The sequence below is a fragment of the Haemaphysalis longicornis genome, unplaced genomic scaffold (genome assembly GCF_048455015.1).
Source record: "Haemaphysalis longicornis isolate Haplotype H1 unplaced genomic scaffold, Haemaphysalis longicornis Haplotype H1 scaffold_5, whole genome shotgun sequence".
Lineage (NCBI taxonomy): Eukaryota > Metazoa > Arthropoda > Arachnida > Ixodida > Ixodidae > Haemaphysalis > Haemaphysalis longicornis.
Genome location: NW_027526385.1, coordinates 202,901,772 through 202,907,783, shown reverse-complemented (window position 1 = coordinate 202,907,783; position 6,012 = coordinate 202,901,772). Strand labels below are relative to the sequence as shown.

Sequence of the window (6,012 nt, the reverse complement as noted above, 5' to 3'; positions counted from 1 at the left end):
TTTTGGTTTCTTATCTGGCAAGAAAGAGAGGTAGAGGGCAAAAGTCCCCTCGCTCGTGAAGTGTGTATCGGAGAGCATTTTCAGCCACTTGTAATTTTTCCTGAAGCAGAGCAGGCCACTGGTCAAAACTGTCGAAATAAAGTATTTGTTAGTGTTTTTCAAGTGGTCGCACCCAAGTTTTTGAATATTTAAACAGTAGCCAAGAATTCCTTCTCTGCTATATATAAATTTATATATATATATATATATATATTTATTTATTTATTTTGTTTGTTTCCCATGTGGCTTGTGTTTCGGGGCGCCGCCCCCACTCTGTGTCCGTGCGATTTTACCCAAAGCTTTCATTCCTGAGGAAGACCTGTCTCAGGTCGATACGTTGGAAATAAAGTCTCCGAAGAGCGTACTTCTACTTTGTGCGTATTTTTGCAGCAAATAAGGACTCTACTTCACGACTTTATATATATATATACATATGTGTATATATATATATATATATATATATATATATATATATATATATATATATATATATATATACAGGAAGAAATGGCGGCAGTCTACAACGCCAAAGAAGGCATAGGGGAATGGTTAGAATATTTTTTTTACCGTTAGTGACGTTACATTATTTTTATTATTATTAATTACGTGAGAAAGAAAGAAAGAAAAACACGCTCCCAGAGTGGGGACCGAACCCACGCCTTTCGATTAAATCTCGAATGCCTTACCAATTCGGCTATCTGGGCGACTGTGTTCCGCTGTGTTCCCAGAGTGGGGACCAAACCCCACTCTGGGCGCGTGTTTTTCTTTCTTTCTTTCTCACATAATTAATAATAAAATAAAATAATGTAACGTCACTAACGGTAAAAAATCGTGGAACCATTCCCCTATGCCTTCTTTGGCGTTGTAGACTGCCGGCATTTCTTTCTGTATTTTCTAACGAGCCCCTCATTTCCAAACTATATATATCTATATATATACATATATATATACATACATATATATATATATATATATATATATATATATATATATAAAGTATATGCAAATACTCGGATACACAGCAAGAACAATAACAAACAACGTTTATTTACGTAGCGCCAACTGGACTTGCTTTCATCTGAGCAGTTACATGATTTTGCTGTCACAAACATTTGGAACACTGTTCTAATATACCTTTGCCGAAAACTGTAAGAAGGAGCGGAAGATGCTTCGGAAACAAAGTATACATGCAGTCGTGCTATGCTATGTTACAACAGCAACAACAATAATAAAAATAAATGAGAGAGAGCGAGAGAGAGAAAGGGGTTGTATTAACAAAGCAGACATCAAGGTTGCACCATGACGGGGCAAGGTACGCGGGGTGGGCTGGAAGTTCAGACAGTGCGGAAAACTGGGCAATCGCGGTTACAAAAGGAACGGAAGAGTATACAGTAAGGTATTCAGCGGGTGGGGAGACTGGTCGGGGCGGAATCGAAGATGGGTGTGCCCCTTGAATGGAGAGTATAGATACTGGTCGCCAAAGAGCATTGCACAGGAGCTTGCAACTGAACAGGAAATAGGTAGGGTGTATTGATAACAATCGGTTAACAATTCCAAAGTTTTGGTGGGAACGCGGCCTCCTTCCCAAGGACAACAAGCATTGTTGAGCCACATTAGTGTAAGGAAGCTGATGTATTTGGAGAGTTTCGGCGAATTTTTATTGGAAACTCAAGGGTAGCATTATTAAGCATTGTTAAAAAAATGATGAGGCCGCCAATTTTATTCCAGAGATAAGCACGTTAGTTTTCCGTAACTTTTATTATTACCAAGCGTCTCTGACTAAATTTTAAAAATGGGATAAGATTCCCGAAAATCGCGGTCGTGGCGGATTTTGAAAGCGGATTCTAAAATTGTTGTTTAAGATGTTCAAACGTATGCCCGGGACGGTTCACATGTCTTGGCAGGGGTAAATAAGGGCAGCTTTTTGCATGAGAGCAGTGAATATTGAACCGTTTTTGGAAGTTCGTTTCAGTTCGGCCGATATATTGTTGCCAACAAACAGTGCACTGTAGAAGGTATACGACATTAGCGGAGTCACAGTGAAAGTTACTTTTTATATTTGCGTGGCAGTCTGAAGCCGCGCTGCTGGCGCGGTGTATAGTGCTCATGTGTGCGCATACTTTTCATAGAGGTTTATTACAGGGCATGCAGCCGGTACTTTCCGGACGGTTGATACCAGAGTTAGTAATAAAGTCGCCTAAATTTTTATCACGCCGGTAGACAACGCGTGGTGGTTCGTGGAATATGGGTTTTAAGCGGTCACTTGGAATTAGGATATTGTGATGTTTTTTAGTACGGTTGACACACTCGGAGCGGAGGATGAGTGGGTTAAAACTAGGTTTGTTTGCGGGTTACCGTTCGAGGCTTTTTTCTTACAGATGTCGTTACCATCTAATTGGTTGGCTCGCGCAATAGGGTCGTCAATAACTTGTTCCCGGTAAAATTATTTAGGAGGGCGGTCTTGTGTTCTCGACAGTTGAAGTCAAACTCGGTTTGGCTTGAGCAAATTCTCCTAAATCGGTGGTCTTGGCTGTAAGGTATTGCTGTCTTCCGGTGTCTGACATGGCTACTTTGAAAGTGCAAATACTGCCGCGTGTCTGTCGGTTTTCAATACCGTATAGTTTGAAGTCTACCTTGGGAGGTTGTAACGGTGATGTCCAGAAAGTTTACACTGTGTTCCGAATAGGAATGAGCAAGGAAAATACTAGGATGAGCTAGGTGAAATGCCTCAATGAAGGTGAGGAGCTCCGCCTCACCTTGTTGCAAGATCATGAAATTGTCATCAATATACCTTTCTAATACAGTGGCTTTAAATTTTGCGTATGAAGAAAGTGTGATTCGAGGTGAGGCATAAAGATATTGGTGTAGTTATGTCTGATTTGAGTTCCCATTTACGTTCCGCTGACTTGCACGTAATAAACTCTGTCGAACTCGAAATTGTTAAGTGCATGTATAAGCTTAAGGAAAGTTTGGAGAGCAGAAGAATCGATGGGTCTGTCGCAAGATGACTGCTTATACGCAAGGGATACAGCGGCGATCCCCCCTCTTGGGGGATGTTATTATACAGTGACGCAACATCGAGGGTGGCTTGGAGGCAGTTATAAGAAATTTCAATTTTTGAGATGTCTGAGAGAAAGTCAATGGTATCATTAATGCACAGCGCGCCCCCAGCACGGCTTCAGATCACTACGTAAATACAAAAGGTATCTTAGCTGTGACTCCATGTTCTATACCTTCTAGAGTGCACTGTTTGTAGGCAACAATTTATCAGCCAAACTGAAACGCCCTTCTGAATGCGGTTCAATAGCCACCGCTTTCATGCAAAAAGCTGCCTCATTTTCCCGGGTCTAGACATGTGAACGGTCCCGGGCATGCATTTGGACATCTAAGAGCAACAATTTTAGAATCCGCTTTCAAAAGCCACCACGACCGCGATTTTTGGTAATCTTGTCTCATTTATAAGTTTGGGTTATAGACGCTTGGTAATAATAAAGGTTACGGAAAATAACCTGCTTATACCTCGAATAAAATTCGCGGTTTCATAATTTTTATAATAATGTTCATTATCCTACCCTTGAGTTTCCCATCAGAATTCCCAGAAACTCTCCAAATACATCAGCTTTATTACGCTAATGCGGTTCAGCAATTCCATTTGTCCTTGGGAAAGAGGCCGCGTTCCCACCACCACTTAGGAATGTCTAACTTTTGTGATCTATAGACACTACATATTTGCATCCGCAAGGGAACACCCATTTTCGCGTCCGCCACAACCAGTCTCCCCACCCACTAAATACCTTAGTGTATACTCTTCCCTTCCTTTTGAAACGGCGATTATCCAGTTTTCAGGATTGTCTGAACTTGCAGCCCACGCCGTGTATGTTGCCCCGTCATGGTACAATCCTGAGCGCTGCTTTGTTAATACGACCCATTTCTGTCTGTCACTCTCTCCTGTTTTTTGTTGTTGTTGTAACATAGGCATAGCCCGACTGCATGCATACTCGCCGTTTCCGAAACAGCCTCTGCCCCTTCTCACAGTTTTATGCAAAGCTATATAAGAACTGTGTTCCAAATGTTTGTGACAGCAAAATCATGTAAATGTACTGTGATGAAGGCAAGTACCGTTGCCGCTAAGTTAGTAAACCTTGTTTGTTATTGTTCTTGCTATGTATGCGACTCTTTTCTTATACTATTTCTGCAGATTTGTGAGTTTTGTCTTTTTCTGGATATATATATATATATATATATATATATATATATATATATATATATATATATATATATATATATATACCATCTTTGATTTGCGAAAATATAAAGAAGCAGAGAAATACATTGGTGTAGTATTTTCTTACGTAATTGTGTGTTTATGTCCCAGTACATATAAATCTACGATATTTCCAATTCGACATATATACTAATAAGAAACATTAGAATTTTTCAATTAATGTTTTACATTGGTTCTGGTGACATTTGAGGTTCGGCAAAAGATATCTTCTTATTGATTTAGTTGAGAATTGTATGCATGACGTAGCTTTAACTGGATGAGCTAGGAACTTGCGTATATCTTATGCCATCTTCACTGTCACTCAGGCAAAAATGGGCGCAAAAACTTCATTTAGGGTGCGAAAAAAAGATGAACAGTTTGCAGCCCACATGATATATATATATATATATATATATATATATATATATATATATATATATATATATGTATATATGTAGCGAATCAGAAAATGGGAAATGAGGGGCTCCGTGAAATAAGACAGAAAATAAGGGTTGGCAGTCAAGAAAACCTAGGAAAGCAAAGGGGAGGTTGTGGTGGTTCATAGAAAGAGATGAATAATTTTTTGAGTCAAAAAGAAACTGGTCAAAAAATCTCTTTCTATGACCCACCACAACCTCCCATTTGCTTTCCGTGGTTTCCTTGACTGCCAACCCTTATTTTCTATATATATGTATAAATATATATCTATATATATATATACAGAAAGATAGGGCAGCAGTCTGTATTTCTGTATTTCCTCAACGAGCCCCTCATTTCTTTTCTAAATATAGATATATATATATATACATAATATCCCCAATTATGGAAATATGCACATTTAGGAAGTTAGAATATATAAACTCAAAAATAAGACACCGCACTCCCGCCCCCCGGTATAACAACGAAGATGGTTTAACGCGAAGTTTTCTTGTTACGGATCATGATTGTCTTTACACCGTCAGGTGCAGAACTTTTTGGTATGTTGTTGCTTGTCCATGCACCATTCTCCAAGTCTAAACCGATTCCACCATATCGAAAAGAAGGAAACGAGTAGAGTCTGGCTTCATATGGCGAGTAACCCAGGTTCGAAGCGTTTGTTTACTTCCATTCACCCGCTTTTGCGCTATAGATGCCGTCACTGAGAACACCAAAGCTTTCCTTTAAAAGAATTGTCCTTTGCTCGCTTTACAGCGGAAGGAGAAAGAACACGCTGAGATTAAAGATTTTAAGTAGTTCGCACTGACGCAGTGAACGAGAATGGGATTTTGTCAGGGATGAAGAAGAATACTGAAAAATGAAATTTAAAGACAGCAAAATGTACTCTAGGATTTGTATGCTTTTTTATGCACACTTGTTTTCCGAAAGATATGAAATATTTGTATGTGAACAGAAGCCAGCTGACAGAAAAGGCTTTCTGTGAAAACACCAGGTATTGAAGACACCTAATACACTGGAATATACTGGGAAATTTTCAAGTGTTTATGGAATTCTGGATGTGTTCTTCGGACCCGCCTCCGCCATGCTCCCGAATTCATTAGTGGTGCGTGCCATCCACGCAGTGCCAGAGCACTCAGACGCGGTAAGGTACTGGTCAGCACGGCACGCACGGAAGACACGGATCATAAAAAAAACTAAAACTTTTTAATGACTTGGATGCTTCACGTTAATTTACTTTGCAGCACCACTTCCACTTTTAGGCAATGAACCTA

At 39.7% G+C, this 6,012-nt stretch overlaps 1 non-coding gene across 1 annotated transcript; it reads right to left on the bottom strand.

Moving 5' to 3' along the window:
- Positions 1-669: 669 nt before the first annotated feature.
- Trnak-uuu (transfer RNA lysine (anticodon UUU)) lies at positions 670-743 on the bottom strand. Its single transcript has one exon. It is a non-coding gene; the product is annotated as a tRNA-Lys (tRNA).
- Positions 744-6,012: the final 5,269 nt, after the last annotated feature.